The sequence below is a fragment of the Carettochelys insculpta genome, chromosome 5, assembly GCF_033958435.1.
Source record: "Carettochelys insculpta isolate YL-2023 chromosome 5, ASM3395843v1, whole genome shotgun sequence".
Taxonomy (NCBI): Eukaryota; Metazoa; Chordata; order Testudines; family Carettochelyidae; genus Carettochelys; species Carettochelys insculpta.
Genome location: NC_134141.1, coordinates 50,530,348 through 50,549,212, shown reverse-complemented (window position 1 = coordinate 50,549,212; position 18,865 = coordinate 50,530,348). Strand labels below are relative to the sequence as shown.

General features: G+C 41.8%; 1 long non-coding RNA gene across 17 annotated transcripts in view; it reads left to right on the top strand.

Annotated features, from left to right (window-relative positions):
• LOC142013547 (uncharacterized) overlaps nucleotides 1-16,027 on the top strand; it is a 182,173-nt gene extending 166,146 nt beyond the window's left edge. For 7 of the 17 annotated variants that reach the window (XR_012645694.1, XR_012645691.1, XR_012645689.1 and 4 more), the window contains 8 exons: nucleotides 113-162; nucleotides 3,119-3,670; nucleotides 4,425-4,572; nucleotides 6,272-6,374; nucleotides 8,578-8,669; nucleotides 9,463-9,577; nucleotides 11,370-11,493; nucleotides 15,301-16,027. This is a non-coding gene — a long non-coding RNA (uncharacterized LOC142013547). Of the gene's footprint in view, nucleotides 1-112; nucleotides 163-3,118; nucleotides 3,671-4,424; nucleotides 4,573-6,271; nucleotides 6,375-8,558; nucleotides 8,670-9,462; nucleotides 9,578-11,322; nucleotides 11,494-15,300 lie in introns of all 17 variants that reach the window. The other 10 variants (XR_012645686.1, XR_012645682.1, XR_012645687.1 and 7 more) reach the window with 9 other exon arrangements.
• The last annotated feature ends 2,838 nt before the right edge of the window (nucleotides 16,028-18,865 follow it).

Genomic DNA, 18,865 nt, shown 5'->3' with positions numbered 1-18,865 from the left:
AATGCAAAACTGTACCGCCTATTAGTCCACTCATCCTTATTTCTAGTTCAGGCAATTTCTAAAACAAACAAGCTTGGTTACAATTTTAATGTTTCCTCATTCTTGTTTACAGTGTCACTAGAAAGGCCATTCAAGTAGCACTTATGAAGCCATGCTTGAAAGGTATTTATGTGCCACATATACTAAATATTTGTTTGTGCCTTCATGTTTTGGCTACCATTCTAGAGGACACGCTTCCATGCTGATGATGCTCATTAACAATAATGCAATAATTAAATTTGAGACTGATCTCCTTGGGGGAGAATTGTATGTCTCCTGTTCATTTTTACTTGAATTCCGCCATGTATTTCCTACTTATACAGGTTGAAACTCCGTAGTTCAGCCCTCTCTCTCATCTGGCAAACTCCATAATCTGCCATGATTTTAGTTAGCTCATTGACCAGTTATGCTGGGTGTGGCCAAGTTTCCTGCAGTCCCATAAAGTTGGTTTACAGCTACCAGTTCTGGCTCTCAGTGTTCTGTGCTGTTATTCAGCTGTAATTTACCCAAAAATGTCTTGTAAGAGCCCAGTGAGCAGCAGAAGTGTTGATAATGTGCTAGAAAATATTGACCTCCCACTGTCTGGCAAATTCTCTTGTCTGGCACCAGTCTGGTCCCGAGGGTGCTGGACAGGAGATGCTCAACTCAGGGCAGGCTCGGAAGCATTTTGTATGGAGGGTAGAATGAAGTTATGTATGTGATTACATATAAAATAATCAGTTTCAGTTGTGAGATCTCATAGCAGGTAAAGCTGCCATTGATGCTTTACATTAATGTTCACATTTATGAATGGACCAACTTTGTATTTTTATGAATTTTGCCCTTCTGTGGCTTTATCATCATCTGAAGGCCGCTCATGGTTTCTGCAAATGTTTTCATTATTATTCCCAGAACAGCTCTGAAGAATAATTTTGAAATTTAAGGGTTATCTGTGCATTACTGCTCAGCATTGACTGTGTATGATTTTTGTGATAGCTGATTATATGACTGTAACTTCTTAACAGGATACTGATGACAGATGAACTTCTGGGCCTTGTTTTCATACAAACATGTGTTTGGCATCAATATTCTTGAAATTTTCAAGACTTACAAATACGTATCAGTTGCCCTAATACCTGTGGAGAACAATATTCTTGCATGTATGTTTTCCACCTAAGATTAACTGGTTTTCAACTAGATTTTTTTATATGCTTCAAAAATAGACAAAATTAAGAATCATTCTGACATAGCTCTGAACAGGATCTTTGAGGGAGTTGTAGGTCATCAGAGATACACTCTCCCAGTAAAAGGGAGTGTGACATCTTGTAAACTGCCAGACCTTCACTTAGTCCAGGTACTTATATGGCTATTGTTACTATAATATTCAAGCCATTCTAACATCCCCTTGGAAATGTGCAAGCATTAATGTCCTACTTTATGGATTAGCAATGGAGGCATAGAACAATTAAGTGACTTGCTTAAGGTCACTCAGGATGTTTATGGCAAACGCAGGAACTGAATCTAAGGGAGATCCACATGTACCACGTGCCCAGCTTTAACTAAACGGAAAAAAACAGTCCTGTAACACTTGAAAGGCTAACAAAATAATTTAGTAGGTGATGAGCTATTGTGGGACAGGCACAGTTTTCCAAATCTGAAGAAGTGGGTCTGTCCCATGAAAGCTCATTGCCTAATCAATCATTTTGTTAGTCTTTGAAGTGCCACAGGACAGCTTTTTTTGTTTTGTGAAGATACAGATTAACACAGCTACCTCTCTGAACTTCAACTAAGTTTGCTCTTTAAATTGATTTAGATGAGCATGTGTAACTTTCCCTATGGGTACACTCAAATCAATTTTCAGCTGTCATATGTACTGACTTTACTCTTTGGGCAAGTCATAATCCTTCTCATTCCCAGTCCATTGCCAAAACCACAAGATTTCTCACTTTAATCTTGCTTTGCTTAAAAATCCTCTCTTGGAAGTAGGCTCACTAATGTTTGGCCACATTCAAAAACTGTGTTTGTAATGTTAAGTACAGTAATACTGAATACTGGACATGAGCGTTGGTTCAAAGGACTCACAAACCAGCTTGCCAAACATAAAGACTATTTCAGCAATTCCAGGCTCTCGCTGCTTTAGTATCTGTATCCTCTGAAAAGAGAGGTGAAAAACCTGCTCTAGCTTTAAAGCCAACTTTTATTACTCTTTTCTTACTCTTTCAGGGAGTTGTAGTCTGAGTAAAACTATTTGGGCAAAGTTGGTGTCAGTATTTCAAGCGGATCAAAAATGTGTTTATGTAACTTTTTCCAAAAAGCCCTGCAGGATGTACTGAGCTAAATACCCCTAAGCTTTACTCTGCTTACCTATTCTTCAGGACACACGCATTTCCATGCAGTCAAGTTTTTGCTGCCGGGTTGCTGTGCTAGGAATTTCTGGGGGCTGAGTCTATATGTTCACGGGGGGTAGTTATACAGTTTAAGCATTGCCAGCTCTTGGCTAATTGATCGATTAATTGATTGATTGTGAATCATGCGACAGCTGATGTTTCCCTTAAAGCCCCAGTTTCTGGAACTGTGCAAATTTCACCTTTTCATTTTTTTTCCGAAAAGTACATTTCTTGCCTCATGATGGCAGATAAAAGCTGTAAGATGAGAAAGACCCTGGTGTAACATATAGGTGCAGGAATGAGAAGGCAAGGACATGGAACCCCAAATCATAATTTTTTTTAAAATATTCATTTTTATACAATCCCATGACTTTGATTGCATGGGGCTGGCAATGCTGTGCACAGTATGTGCTCTATGTTCTGAACCTATTTTCCTAATAACGAGCAGTCTTGTGGCACCTTCTAGACTAACAGATTTTTTTGGAGCATAAGCTTTCATGGGAAAAGACCCACTTTGTCAGATGCATGTCTGATGAAGCGGGTCTTTGCCCATGAAATCTTATGCTCCAAAAAAATCTGTTAGTCTAGAAGGTGCCACAGGACTTCTTCTTGTTTTTGCAGATACAGACTAACAGATACCCCTCTGAGACTTACTTTCCTAATGACCACTGCGGAACTAATCTGTTCTTTTTTCCTTTGAAAATTATTTGCAGGTAGACCTCTGTCTGAAGGACTTGTGACAAAAGGCTTCTCAACAGGGTGAGCTAGGCCTTGGAGAGGGTTTCAGGCTCCACCTTGTTGTATTCCTAATTTCCCCTCAGATCCAGCAAATTCTGGCCCAAGGACCCACAGATTTTTTTTTTTGTCCTAAAAGCAAGGCCTACGGGGAAAGCAAGTAGAGTAATGGCAAGCTACCTTCTGCAGTGTGAAGACCAGGAGAAAGCAGTATCTGCTGGTAAACCTCTTCAGTGACTGGAGGTTGGGCCAACAGGACTCACAGCTGAGAGAGAGTTGAGGAAAGGTGCCTGAAGAGGAGATCTTTTGAAGTCTGGGGAACAGCCAGGACTGGGTGCTTAAGACACGTAAATATTCATGCAAGTGTGGCCACATGGCAGAGAGAAGGCCCCGTTTCTCTGTGACTCACAAATGCCACCTTCAGGTGGTGGTCTGAACCCTCTGCAACTGTGGGTGGAAAGGACCATGTGGATCTCTGACAAGATCACGCAGACCTTGGAACAGTGTTGTGAGCCTGTGGCCCAGGGCAGGTGAATGACTGCTGTATCCTGTACTGAGAAATGTTTTCCCTTGGACTTTAGCTTACCATAGAGAGGGAAACCCTTTAATTTGGCTTGAGAGGTTAACTACCTATGCTACCAAGAGAAGGAAAAACAGGCAGCATTATACCCACTGTCAGAGTTAGGTAGCCCCCTCCCATGAGCTAAAGCTGAAGTGAATAAACAAAAACAACTTTGTTTATTATGACGGTAACTAACAATGCACAAGGTATCACATGCAGACCCTGAAGACTCTGCCTAAGGGAAAATTACTCCAGTGAGATCAGCTGAGTTGTTTGACCATGCCTGGTGGGTAAATGAATCATAGAATCCTAGGGCTGGAAGGGACCTCAGGAGGTCATCTAGTCCAGCCCCTGCCTAAAGCAGGATCAGCTACAACTAAATCATCCCAGCCAGGACTATGTCAAGCCAGGACTTAAAAAGCCTATTAAAATGATGGAAGAACTCCTCCCTCTGCTACCATTTTTGTTTGCCTTTGTGCTTCCAGGATCCAGCTGGATCAGGAAATTAAAATGTTTGATATAGGAGTAAACATATCGTTCTTGTGGTACTTCATTCAGTTCATGGGGCATAGTTTTGGAAATATTATGTAATCTGCTGAGATATTTCAAGCCAAACTTTGTAGGGTTATGAGGATTTGGGAAAAATTAAACAGGTTTTGGGTATATCTTTAACTTTGGGGTGCTCATCCATTCTTAAGCTGATTTTCTGACTTTTTTTGAAGTTTTCCTACCATTGACACTACTGCTCCCTGAACTCTATGAAAAGTTTCTAATGGACTTGAGTGTTGGAGAAGGGCCAAAATAAGGATTTAATTTAAAAAGTAGAACAACTCAACTATACAGCTTTTAGGACACCGCGATTATAAAAAGGTTAGTGGTTTTATTTCTTTTTAAAAAATCTTTTTTTTTTTCTAAAATAAGGGTTGAACATCTCTTGTTCAGTACCTTCAGGACCTGACTGGTGCTGAATGAGAGAATTTGCTGGACTACAGGAGGTCAATATTGTCTACCACATTACCAACACTTTCGCTGTTTACTAGGCTCTTAGAAAACATTTATGGTTAAATTTACAACTAAATGTCAGCACAAAGGACTGAGAACCAGGATTGGTGGCTGTAAACAAACTTTATGGGACAACTGGAAACTTGGCCACACCCATGGTAAGTGGTTGTCTGGCTAACTACAGATGTTGCTTTACAAGACAGTTCCAGATTAAAGAGGTTCATTCTGTAGCATCATAAACTGACATTTTTCAGGCTCCTCATTTGAAGCCATAGTATAATATCTTATACTTCTTTGTGCTGGAGCTGATATTATCAGCTCAGTCAAAGCTTTTTGTTGAAACACGTCTGGGGTGCTTGAAATTACTAACTCGTATTTTAGATAATGAGCTCTAATGGCAATGGGCTGATAGATCCTGCTATTTGATGGTATCTGGTCCCCTCTTCCCCTCCCCAAATACAGACATGTAATCAGATTTGGCCATTCCCAACTCACACACGTGCACAATTACGTACAAAGAGCCATAAGAAAATAATGCAGTCTGTTGTTCACTTACACAAATCTCCAGGGCCACACTGTCCTGTTTACTGCTTAAAAATCTCCAAATAATAGGCTTGTGCTTGTGCTGCTGGATTAAAACATATGATACAGAGCACACAAGCTGTCCCATGTGCAGAAATCCATGATGCAACTGGTGTTTAGAGACTCCAGGTCAAATCAGGTAAGATTAGAAAGAGGCAGGATGACAAACACAAACCTTTCTGCAGTTATCCTCCCTTGATCCCATTTCCTGAATGCGACAATTGCCTCTCCGAATGTATGCAAACCTATACCCTGCCCATGTGTTTCCATTTTGTGCCAGCCTCAGTTAACCAAGCCGGGCATAGAATATCCTCATGCAGTTTGGAAGACGTCATCTGTTATCAGTTAAAGCTGGATAGATGCTATAAATTAAGTCCATTTCCACACTAGCATGGAAGATGGACCCTGCTCCTGGTTGATCTTCCATGGTTTTGTTTTGCACATGCATGAAATGGCACTTTCTGGGGTTGACGTTGACCCCAGAACTCCTTGCAAGTGGCGAAGATTAAGGAAGGTCAATGAGAGAAACGCTCCCGTCAACCTTCTTCCATGAGAATAGCCATAGCAGTCAACGGCTGATAAGTCCATTTTAGCTATGCAGTTAAGTGGTATGAGACTGAGCAATGCAAACAGCATCAGTCCAGCTGAGTAAACTGCTCAGGAACCTGCACTGAGGTTGTGGGTAGGATTACCCTTCACATTCAAGGTTCCAGCTGAAGTTGGCCCAAGCTGCCAAGCTCTGAATACACATTACATGTGACTGACTCTCTCTGATGTTAGTTATATGAGAATAACATCACCTTTGCTCTGCTCACTGATTTATTAGTGTCAGGCCTTGTTAATTTTTTTTCTTTTTTTTTTCTTTTTTCTTTTTTTCTTTTTTCTTTTTTCTTTTTTTCTTTTTTTTATTTTTTCTTTTAATTTTCCAAACTTCTGGGTCACTTTAACCACATCATTAATATTATTATTTTTACATCTTTTTCAGCTAAAAGGTTTCTCCTGCCCACTTTCCAACATTGAATTCACATTCATCGCTGGTTCGTAGGCTGGCCATTCCAAATTGATGCTGTCAAAACTTCTACCCTACTGTACGTCATACACATTAATTTTACTTCACTTATTTGACGTGGGTCTCTGTTTGTGCACATAATTCTTTAGAATCAAAACTAAAATTGAATAGAGCTGTGATGGTTTGCTCCCATCACTGCTGCTAGAATGCATGTTGCAGTGTGTTCCCACAGCAATCTCTTTGAAATGTTCCTGCAAATGATCAGAATGCAGGTACATTTGACAACACCTAATAAGCAGGTACATCTGACAACTCCTAATAAGTATTTAACACTGTTGATGTTGCAGAGACTGCAATAACTATAGTCTACAAAGCTAACACCTCACAAAGATATCAAGCTCTTCTCTTGATGCTATTAAGCAGGAGGGTTGACAGACTTGCTGGGACCCCAGGCAACGGGTGATGGTGGCTCTGTGCTCCTGAACGGGGTGGGGCCTGGGATGGAAGGAAGTGGGGGGGGCTGAGACATCTAGGCCTCAGTGCCACTTGGACTGCATTGCACCATGCCCTCCAGCCTAGCCAGCCCTCAGTGCCACCTGGAGCATGCTGCCAAGGCTCCCTGGGCACTTTGGAATTGCTGAAACCTTGGGCAACTGCCCCATTTGGCCTTCCCTGTTAGTAGGCTTGCTAATAAGCATAATTCTAGAGCTGCCTAGGTTGATGTAACAAAGGAATGGAGTTCTCTCTCTTTTTAGGGACAAGCAAGGTGAAAAGCTGTATCCTGATTCTTTCAGACCAGAAGCTCTCAAAACTTTCACTGTGCACTGCATGTAACTGGACAGTTAACCTTGTGGACTACCTGCTTTCAAATTCACAATAGCATAGCATCTTTCCAGCAGCAATAGTATAGGCTTATTTGGGAAAAATATACTTTCACCCCATTTTGACAGTCCCATGCTGGCTGTAAATCCCAGATTCTGTACTGTATAGCCATCAGTGAGTTTGGAGTGTAGTAAAAACGAAGAGAGACAATGAGGATTGGACAAGACAAAAACTTGTGATAAAACCTTCTTCAGTTTGAAAATGATGTTTCATCAATGCCATATTTTTTAGAAATGTGTCAGTTTTGATAGTAAGATAAGTGAAGATTAGGACCTCCTGCCTATAACATCAGTAGTGTGGTGAAACAAACCAGTAGTCATGTAGCACTTTGAAGACTAATAAAATAATTTATTAGGTGGTGAGCTTTTGTGGGACAGGCCCACTTCTTCAGATCAATAGCATTTCCAGTACAGACTGACAGTTACGTAGCACAGAAGTCCAAAAAATTAAAATAAAATAAAATAGAAACTGGCAAATCAGATGCCTGGAACTAAAGAGGGTGGGGAGAGGGGAAGAGATACTGATAATCTTGTCTGAGATTATTATGAATACCAAAGGAAAAGAAACAGTCCTTGCAATGTGTGAGATAATTGCTATCTCTACTGAGACTAAGTGTTAATGGCTACGTCTGCACTAGCCCCAAACTTCGAAATGGCCACGCAAATGGCCATTTAGTTTACTAATGAAGCACTGAAATGCATATTCAGTGCTTCATTAGCACGCAGGCGGCCGCGGCACTTCAAAATTGACGCGCCTCGCCACCGCATGTCTCGTCCTGACGGGGCTCCTTTTCGAAAGGACCCCGCCTACTTCGAAGTCCCCTTATTCCCAGTCAGCTGTCTTTCCCGTGCTCAGACCCATCACATGGGTAGCCCCCAAACCAACCCAATAAAAGGATTTGCCTGTCATTCGGTACTGACCATGCTGCCAGGTGTGTTAGGACTCCAAGGGAGGGAAAGTATTCTGCTGCTGCTGTGGGGAAGTCTCACCTCAGCGGCTAAGATATTGGGAGCTTTGCTGCCACCACGGAGAAGTCTTCTCCCAGTGGTTAAGATACTGGGGGTCTTTGCTGATGCCATGGGGAAGGACTACTTCAACTGGCCCTCCACGCACTGACACCGCCCTCCCCCTGCCTTCGCCCATACCAGGCCTTGCTGCTGCTGGGGAAAATGTCTCCCCCGGTGGCTAAGGGACTTGCTGCCAGCCGAGAAAAGTCTCCCCCAGTGGCTAAGAAACACAGGAACCTTTGCTGCCTCTGGGGGAAAAGCCCATAATGGGGCTTGCTGCTGCAGGGGGGAAGTATCATGAGCCAAGGGGGGAGCTGATTACCCATGAAGGGACCATGTCAACTGGGACCTCAGCACTTGCTGCTTTTTTCCAGACCCCTGTGTTATTTTCAGGGATCACATGCATGCAGTGGTTGGAGGTGGGATACTCAGTGGATGGCCAGTTGAGAACACAGTTGTTGAACCCATGCTGGCAATGTAATGTGGTAAGGAACCAAAAATTCTTTTTTCCTAGACTTTTCTATCCTCTTTCTTTTAACTTGGAGGGTCCCTGCATTATTTGCTGGGATCAGCCTATTTTCAGGGATTGGGAAGGGAATGAGGAAAATGCAATGTGGGAAGATGATGGCAAGACCAGCGAGCATACCCAGTATGCTACGGGGATGAGCGAACTGTGGGATAGCTTCCGACAATGCACTACTGCACCAATCTATGTTAGCCAGTTTGTGTGTGGCAGCAATGACTCGACTTTGCGAGGAGCACATGGGAAGTGAGGATCATCATATTTGAACTTATAAATTCCAGAATTAGAAGATCGATAGATACAAATTTGAATTTACCTCGTACTGTAGACACAGCCACAGTGATGATTGCCCCTGTTCTGCCTGATATAGTCTCTGTTTGAAAGCTGTTCTGCCAAATGATCTCTCCCTCTCTTATGTTTTCGCATGGCAAAATTTTCCTGATTTGATTTTCATTTTGCATATAACCTTAATTTTTGCTGAAGTGGAATTGTTTTCCAGGCAACCTTAACATGTTTGTGTCAAGCAGAGGAGGTCCCACAAAAATATGGAATAACATTAAAGGAAGATGTAACCATATTAAAAAAAGTCTTCCCACTCTCTTTAAAATCCTTTTACTAATTTACTCCACTCCTTTTATTTGATTGCAAGGCTGATTTAAATGACTTTTCTTTGAGTAGCTGTTAGAATGTGCAGAAATACCTATACTTTGTTTGTGAACATAATGCTCATTTTAAATAGGATATATCTATTGCAGCTGTACATTTCAAAGCAGCCCCTGATTTCTGAGAATAACAATTTGGGGCTGGAAAATGGATGACCTGAATCTCTTCTCCCTACTCCCTCTCCTTGGGACACTGTTTGGTTAAAAGGTATGTTTAGACTTAATCTGTCCTGGCCTGCACATACTGTACCACTGCAATATGATGCAATACTCATTACTTCTCTCAAGCATATAATTTCTGGGAATTGTATTAGTGTCACAGTTTCTGGTTGGTTGCTATGAGCAACAACTGTGAAGTGCTATTATTTTTTCTCATAGTGCAAAGCACCATAAAAAAGTCACTTCACAATGAACAGTAAACACAACATAAGAGAGTCATTGATCAGCGATCTTCTTCCACCCTCGATTGTTTTCACACAGTTTGAGAAGTGCACCAAGCTGCATTTTATCCAGTCAGCCACATCACTCAATCACGTTGCACTTAGTCCCAGTCCTTGCAACATTTCCTTCTGCAATCTTCCTTTAGTCTCTAACCTCATATGTTCCACAAATTCAATTTTTTCTGATTGTCTTGATGATGTCATGTATCACTCTGATTCTGCACTACATTTGGCTGTTTAGTGCTTTGTTACTTTTGTAAGATATCACCAACATGTAGTAATTGCCTATAGAATTTCAGTTTGAAGGCCAAAAGTCTGTTAATGCCTGTTTCCTTAGAATCTGTGTATCTCATATACATGCTTCAGAGAAGGAAGCAATTTCATTTTACACTTAATGGCAATACGTTTGTTGTTAAGAACAGTACCCATAAAACTTTTGCTTCACAACTCAGGGAGTGAAGTCTAGTAGTTAGAGATACAGGAAGATAAGGATTATGTCCAGCTTTTCCACAAAATGATTCTACCCTGGTGTAAACTATGTCAAATAGAGTAATTTCTGTGCCACATAAAATAGAACCCTGCAAATATGTGGATATCCGCTTTATATCAATGGGTATGTACACTTGCAGATGTGGATATCTGCAGCTCACTTTTACAAATACGAATACAAATCTTGCATCTACACAGGGCTCTAAAATGATCATAAAGGTGGTTATCCCCCTCTTATTGTTTGCAAAGCATTTCGAGAATCATAGATGGAAATTGTGGAAGTGCCCAGAGTTACAGAGGACTATGCAGTACATTTTCCCATTGTTTCTGTTTAGGATACATTCCTATTTCCAAATGTGATATTAGAAAAGGGGTATAATTGACATTGCTTCCAAAGAGAATTTCAACAGAAAAATTCTCAGCACATTTCTAGAAGGAGAAGCATTCCACCTTATTCTTGTCTTCCTTTCTTTTTTGGAAGTGATGTTGTTCTGATGTACTGTCCATCATCTGTTGAGCTTCTCATGTGCATGTGGTAGACAACAGACTGTAGAAATGGTCAAAACAAATCTGTCCATTCTGAGTGATTAACTTTCTTTCCTCACTGTTTACTACTAACTCTTTTACACATTCATATGCAATGCCTCAACACACATCCTTCATATTTTCTAATCCAGTACTCATCACTTGCATAATATCCTACCCCTCATAATTACTAATGTATTAATCACTATTTATAATTAATTGAAAATGACAGGTACAGTTACATTCCTATCAATGTGCTATTTGAACTGAACATCCTATTCTGAAACACTCAAGAAGTGTATCCATCTTTAGCACTGCATGCTTCATCCGTATCATTTGTTTAAAAAAGATGCTCACTTAATAACAAAAAAACACCACTTTTTATCTCTATTGTAATGTGCGAAAAAGGGCCATAATCCTTAGTAAATGAGAGACAATCAACTGTGTCTCTGAAACAAAAGGATATGTGTCTCTGGTAGACTGATTATTTTTATTATAGCAGGCATAACATAGAACAGGAGATATTGAGTGAATTTATTGCTGTAGACGGGATCTGGGGAGCCATGAATGAAAGGAACAGGAGGAATGAAAAGGCCCAAAGCTGCAGGGATAGAAGGACAGCAGTGGCAGAAAATGAGAGGCATCCACTTCTTGGACACCTAAAAAGGAGGCAAGTACCCATTTTCATTTGGGGCATTAAAAGTCATTCTGGGTGAGTGCCTCACTCTGCTGTGGTCCTGGTATGCCATATAAAAAAGCAGGTGCCACATGAAGGGACCCTAAAGTCCTGTTTCTGCATAGGGGAGCCAGACACAGACATTATATAGATAGTGATAATGGTGCCCTCTGAGGGCCTTTCACAAGCCTTGGTAAATAGCAGGGAGGATGTATGTTACAGGTAATGGTGGGGACATGGTGCTTTTACTGAGGCTAGAGCTGCATCCAATGAGAAGAAGTCTCAGGATTCTGGCTTCTCCTTAGGCAGTGGGCTGCACTCGAGCATTTTCAGACAACATACAGAAGGAGTAGCTATCTCCTTCACAAGTGGGTAAATCAAAGAGTCACCCAGTTGCAATTTGTGGTGAGGTATAAGCCATTTAACACATGGACAACTGCCCATTCATGCTTACAATGGTGGCACAAGGAGTCTATCCCAGAAGCATTGGAACAGCTTTCAAATCCTGAGATTCCATTATAATTTTCAACCTGTTGCTTTTCAAATACCATTCAAAAGAAAACTTCCTCCAACTTTGCTCCAGGAATAATTTTTTTATAAGTAAGTTAATTATAATTGAGATTGCAGTGTGCTCACTTGCACCTGAAACCATTTGAGACCTGAATGCTTCTTCAGTGAACAAATTTTAAAAAAATGGCTTCAAAAGGCTAGTGTGTTCTGCATTGTGCAGGTGCTGAATGTATTGTAGGCTGAACCTCCTTCACGCTAACCCAGTTCTTCAAGTATGGGGCCTATATGAGGTCATAATAAAAGGTTTTAGTGCATATGAGACCTTCCCATGTTGCTGCCTTGGCTGTACATGTTTATTATTTCCCCACCTTACTGGAACACTGCCAGATTATAAATTTACCTTTATTGTATCTTTTTTTCTTTAAACTTTGGGAATAAATAACCCCACAACTGTAAGAAAGCCCGGCTAAACCTATTGAAAGTGCCAGGGCTCCCGGCCTTAATACGTTGCAGCTTTACGTTTCCAGACACTATCAGAAAGTGTTCAACAAATCACAAAGCAACCGAGGCCATAATACAATAATTATTCACACAACAGTCAGTTTCATTCCTGGAGTAATTCCACTGGTTTACACCATGGTAGGGAGGCTGACAGAGATTCTGGGCCCCGGGCAAGGTGAGAGGGTGGTTGGCTCTGCAACTCTGGAAGGGGTGGGGCCTTAAGTGGCAGGGGTGTGGCTGGGGGCTAACAAGCTGAGTGGGGATCTGGTGGCAACTTAAAGGGCCCAGTTCTCCAGTTACCACCATTGCCACATTAGTAGTGATGACAACTGGGTGCCCTGGCCCCTTCTGAATCACAGAGTCCCAGGGCAGTTGGCTCTATTGCCCAATCCCACCCCCTCTGTTGGTGGGCCTGCACCATGGATACTTCTTTCTCCAGAAGCTTTGCCTAGGGTATTTCACAAAAATTAAGATTCAAGTAAATAGAGTGTGAAGATTTTCTTGGAAAGAATGTTAGCCCATAAAGAGACATACTTATGATTGATCATGTGTTACTTGAAATTGAACTACAGTCCAATTTCATTCTGATGCAGAGCTTTTTCCTCTTTCTTCACCATTTGCCAGCTGCTTCCTGTAATTTAAGGCATCACTGTGTTCTTACTAGCATGCGAAAAAGGAGGGAAAAAAAAGTTTGAAAATTTCATGGAATGAATTAGTTCCTCAGTCAGACTTCACCAGTGGCCCAGATGAGTAGGCTACATCTTTTGTCTGAGGGAACCTATTAACTAATTTATACTTTCTGGGGCATGGACACTGGAAAAGAGAGAAACAAAATGAAACCTCTAAATGTCAGAAGAGCTGATGGCAAGTGCGTGTGTGCATAGGCATGAGAGTGAGAGACTTGCCAGCATTTAGTAAAGTTACCAGTCCATTAGTATACTGCACTGTTCATATTGCTCACTATATTTAGGTCCCAGCTACGCTACATAGTTAGTGCCAGATCCTGCCTTGCCATGCAAAGATTATGTCTTATGTCACCTACTCCCCTGCATAACCGACTTCCATGTACTGCTGTCCATACCTCACTGCATGTGAATTGGAAGTGGTCAAGAAAGGTTGAGTAACTGAGCCCGTGCCTCCAAGTAGCTGGCTAGTGCAGCTATGTGAGAGGACACGTTGTGTCAGGTATAGGAGTGGCTTTCAAAATGCAGGACATGAACTAGTACTGGGTCATGGATTGCCAGGCACTGGGTTGCCTTGCTGTAGGGTGACCAGGGAAGGTGTGGGGCCATTACTGGATGACAGAGGTAAGTCTCTGGATAAGGCTAAAAGGGATGAAAAACAAGGGTGATATTCTACTACTACAGATCACCAAATCACGAGGAAGATGTGGATGAAGGATGTTTTTTAAACAATTAACACCTTACATAACACACTGTATACGATTTTGAACACTGATTCAAACGATCATTTTCAGTCATTCAGTATTGCATGTGGGATGATGGACTCTCCCTTATTGATATGCCATTAGCAATGACAAGGACCGCATGTGAAAGAAGCTTTAGTGATATTCACAGTGTGATGGGGTACCTGCCTCATGCTGGGCTCTAAGGGGTTAATAGAACCCTAGACTGCTTGTTGTAGGAGGCAGCTAATCAGAGAAGGGCTGAGAGGAGCAGCCAGTCAGGGCCCCGTAGGCCTGTATAAGCTACTGAAGCTGCCTTTCAGCCTATGTGGATCCTGAGGAAGGAAGGACTAGCTCATAGCATGAGGAAAGCCAGCACCCTGTACAGAACAGTGCTACCTGCAGGGAATGGGGGATCTAAAGAAAGCTCCTTGCTAGCTATTAAGACTGGCACGAAACCCTGATTTAAGGGTGAAGAAGGTGTGGGGGGCCATACAGAAGTGGTACAGAGGAAGGTTCTGAGTGGTTAGAGGAGAGGCAGAATGTGGCTGCTTTCTACAGGGGCCCTGAGCTGGGACCCAAGGTAGTGGTAGGCCTAGGTCCCCCTGCACTTGCCACTGAGGAAGTAGCCAGATAACGGGATGCAGCTGCCACTGATGGAAGTGGGTGGACAGTAGACTGCAGTTCCCCCAGAAGGAGGGAGCATGGAGTGTGGCAAAGGCACAGGGCTGTGTCCTGAAGAGGATCCAATGGTCCTGGGAGTGATTTGGGGTCTGGAGCAGAAGTGATGGTAGTGAAACATCCCCAGAAGAAAGTGTACTAGCTAGCAGAGCTAATCCCTGGGATAGCCATCAGGAGGTGCTGTGGTGGTGAGCTGCACTCTGTCACACGTGAGCACTGTTCACATTTTTTGAGGGAGCTACTCAACAAAAAAATGCCACTTTTTTTTGTAGCAATAATTGCTTGATTAGGATGTATGATGTATGCCCACAGAGCGCTGAAAGGATCACAAAAATATCCTGCTGCTTTCAGAATACTTTTCTTCTATTCCATGTTGGATTATTCTTAATAATTTATTAAAGACTTGTAGGGCATCTGGTTGTACAGGGAGGAGAATGGGAAACAAGGAGGTAAGTGCCAGCTAAATGGCATGGGAGCCTTCTGCACAAGCCTAATTAACAACCCATAGGGAAAACCAGAGCCTGCAGCATAACAATAGTAATTGGTCTGGAAAGAAGAGATTAACTCTGGAGTCTGGATTACTTTATTGCCACTGATGACAAAGATTAGATGTTTTAGCCACTTCCTGCTACATATGGTATAAGAAAGACAAAAAGACTTTATAATTTGTAATTTTAATAAAATACTTCTTTTTTTCTTTGCAGATGGGTGTGTCAATTCTGCATGTCCAAAGCTGAGCAAGAGGCCATATTAGGTTAAGTGTAAAACAAACCAATTAACTGAATGAGAAAGTATGAGTGATTAAAATCAATAAACCTGAAATACCAACAAATTATTGATGGCTGATTGATTTTTATGGCTATTACTAAACAGCCATCTTTTTTTACCATAGTGAACTAGACTGGAAGCATATATTTGGCATCTCATTTCACTGAGCAAAAATTTTACTAAATAAACCCTCTTACTAGAAAACAGAGGAGTAAAGCCCGTAAAGCAGCCAAGTCTCTGCTGTTGCTTTCTTAAATAGGCTCCATTTTTTCATGGTCCTACTGTCCATTATCCTGTTTTATGTTGCTAGCAGCCTAGCGATGTTTGTGTGTTTGGAGAAATCAGCGTTCTTGTAGATTTTTGTTCTTACTCCAAACAAAGGCTGGACCTGGCAGAGTGTTACAGGTCAGAGCCAGTAACCTGGTAATTTCTTAGCCTTCTGTCGGTGGCTTGTTGCAACTCAGCAGAGGCTGAGGCAGTTTGTCTTCTCCCATTTCTGAGTACTTTCCACCGTGAAGAGAGATGGAAATGAGAGTCAGGGCTTGAGTCCTTCATTAAAGCATGACCTATTGAAAACTGAGTACAAATTCATGTAGCTAGCTGCTCTTCTGCCCCCACCTTCCTTGCTCTTGCCCTACAAGCATGTAAATGAGACACTGCATAATTTGCCCTACTGCCCCACCTCTGATCTGTGTTCAGTGGTGGTTGTTGTTGTTTGTTATCATCTTTTTAATAAAAAAAATCAACCAAGGACTCTTGGCAGTTTTCATACAAATGATTAACCAGCAGAAAACAATAACAAACGTAACAAAGAGGAAGCCGTGCTAGTCTATACACTATCAAAACAAAAAGCAGTCAAGTAGCACTTTAAAGACTAGCAAAATGCTTTAAAGTGCTGCTTGACTGGTTTTTGTTTTAATAACAAACGTGTGTGCGTGTGTGTGTATACAGTGAAGGAACAAATTGAAAAAAAATCAACAACTGGAACTATGGAACTATTCACTCTTCTGGCATGAATAGACATAGTTCTGTTGATAACAAAGGAACCAGCTGAGGATCTACCTCCCTGTGCCTATATATGAATCATAGACTCCTAGAGCTGGAAGGGGCCTCTGGAGGTCATGGACTCCAGCCCCCTGCCTGAAGCAAGGTCAACCCCAACTAAATCATTCCAGCCATGACTTTGTCAATATAGAACTTAAAAACCTCTAGGGATGGAGATTTCACCATCTCACTAGATAAAACATTCCAGTGCTTCACCACTCTCCTGGTAAAATAGGTTTTCCTAATATTCAAACTACACCTCTCCCTCTGTAACTTCAGACCATTGCTCCTTGTACTGCCATTCATCACTACTGAGAACGGACTCTCTCCATCTTCTTTAGAACCCCCCTTCAGGAAGTTGAAGGCTGATATCAAATCATCTCTCACTCTTCTTTTCTGCAAACTAAATAAGCCCAAGTCCCTCAGCCTCTCCTCAGAGGTCATGTGCTCCAGCCCCTTAATTATTTCTGTTGCCCTTTGCTGGACCTTCTCCAGTGCATCCACATTCTTTTTAAATAGTAACAGAGAGGAAGCCATGCTAGTCTATACACTATCAAAACAAAAAGCAGTCAAGTAGCACTTTAAAGACTAGCAAAATAGTTTATTAGGTGAGCTTTCATGGGACAGACCCACTTCTTCAGACCATAACCAGACCAGAACAGACTCAATATTTAAGGCACATGTGCCTGAACTCGATGCAGTACTCCAGATACGGCCTCACCAGTGCCATATAGAGGGAAATAATAACTTATCTATATCTGTTGGAAATTCTCCTCCTAATGCACCCCAATATGCCATTATCCTTCTTGGCTACAAGGTCACATTGTTGACTCATATTCAGCCTCTCATCCACTGTAATCCCAGGTCATTTTCTGCTGTACTACTGCTTAACCAGTTGTTCCCCAGCCTGTAGCAATGCTTGGGATTCTTAAGTCCCAAGTGCAGAACTCTGCACTTGTCCTTGTTGAACTTCATCAGATTACTTTTGGCCCAAACCTCCAATTTATCTAGATCATTCTGGACCCAATCCCTACCCGTATCTCTAAAAACATATCTACCTGTCCCCCTAATTTAGTGTCATCTGCAAATTTGCTGAGGGTGCAATCCATGCCCTCATCCAGGTCATTCATAAAGATGTTGAACAGTACCGGCCCCAGAACTGATCCCTGGGGCACTCCACTTGAAATTGACTGCCAACCATACATTAAGCCATTGACCACTGCTGGTTGGGCCCAACCATCCAGCCAGCTTTCTGTTCACATTACAGTCCATATATCCAATCCATAATTCCTTAACTCACAGGCAAGAATGTTGTGGGAAACTGTATGAAAAGCTTTGCTAAAGTCAAGGCATATCACATCCATTGACTTCCCCATATACACAGAACTAGTTGCCTCATCATAGAAACTGGTCAGAATGGTCAGGCATGACTTGTCCTTGGTGAACCCTTGTTGACTATTCCTGATCACCTTCCCCTCTTCCTAGTGCTTCAGAATTGATTCCTTGAGGATCCCCTCCATGATTTTTTCAGGGGAAGAGCTAAGTCTGACTGGTCTATATTTCCCTGGATTATTGTTCTTTCCTTTTTTAAAGATGGGCCCTACATTTGCCTTTTTCCAGTCATCTAGGACCTCTGCCAATCTCCACGAGTTTTCGAAGATAATGTCTAAGGCTCTGCAATGAGATTTGCCAAATCCTTCAGTACATTTAGATGCATTAAATCTGGACCCATGGCTTTGTGTGTGTCTAGATTTTGTAAATAGACCTCAACCTGTTCCTTCTCCATTGAGGGCTGTCCAGCTCCTTCCTATACTACACTGTTTAATGTAGTAGTCTGGGAGCTGACCTTGTCCGTGAAGACAGAGACAAAAAAAGCATTGTGTACTTCAGCCTTTCCTACATCATCTGTCCCCAGGTTACTTCCCTCATCCAGTAATGGCCCTACACCATCCCTGATTACCCTCTTAGTTTTAACATGTCTGTAAAAATCCTTCTTGTTACCCTTCACATTCCTGGCTAGCTGGAGTTCAAATTGTGATTTTGCCTTCCTGATTGCTTCCTGGCAGTTTCCAGCCATATATTCATACTTTGTCATCTTTCCAAGTTTACATTTCTTGTACTCATCATTTGAGTTTAAGCTCAACAAGGATTTCCCTGGAAAGCCAAGCTGGTTGCTTACCATATTTTGTTTTTCCTACCATGCATCGGGATGGTTTGTTCCTCTGCCTTCAATAATGGTTCTTTAAAATACCGTCAGGTGTAATTTATACTGAGTAAATACTGAAGGGAGAATTTAGTTTGACATAAAAATGGTGTTCAGTATCCATCTTCTAAAAGGTTATTAAGCCAATATGGAAAAAAATTGACTTTAAAATTTCTTTAAACTAGTTGGCTAGGATATGAGTAAGGATGGCCTGGTATGAGATTGTCAGTCTTACTTCTGTGCTGCTACCTGTA